This window comes from Egretta garzetta, unplaced genomic scaffold (genome assembly GCF_000687185.1).
Source record: "Egretta garzetta isolate BGI_Z169 unplaced genomic scaffold, ASM68718v1 scaffold27, whole genome shotgun sequence".
Taxonomy (NCBI): Eukaryota; Metazoa; Chordata; class Aves; order Pelecaniformes; family Ardeidae; genus Egretta; species Egretta garzetta.
The window spans coordinates 1,567,503-1,567,759 of NW_009260400.1; the positions used below are offsets into that span (position 1 = coordinate 1,567,503).

The 257-nt window shown below is 68.9% G+C and overlaps 1 protein-coding gene across 1 annotated transcript in view; it reads right to left on the reverse strand.

The window, feature by feature from the left end:
• Window positions 1–257, reverse strand: part of ST3GAL2 (ST3 beta-galactoside alpha-2,3-sialyltransferase 2) — a 2,407-nt gene that overhangs the window by 1,262 nt on the left and 888 nt on the right. The gene's annotated exons all lie outside the window — the stretch shown is intronic.

The window sequence follows — 257 nt, forward strand, 5'->3', positions numbered from 1 at the left end:
GGGGCAGCGGCGGGGGTCGCGGGAGCGGTAGGGATCCTCGCCTGGCACGATCTGGAAGAGCTTGCTCAGGACCTCATGAGTGTTGTGGGATTTGAACTGGGGCTGCAGCATCTGTGGGCAGAGGGTGGAGACAGAGGGTGGGGGGCATCAGCCAGCGGCCCCCTCCTCGCCGGTGGAGGAGAAAGCTGTGCCCCCCACCCCTGTGCAAGAGCCACGCCGCTGGGGGACCCGTGGCGGGGGGGACCCGTCTCCTTGCT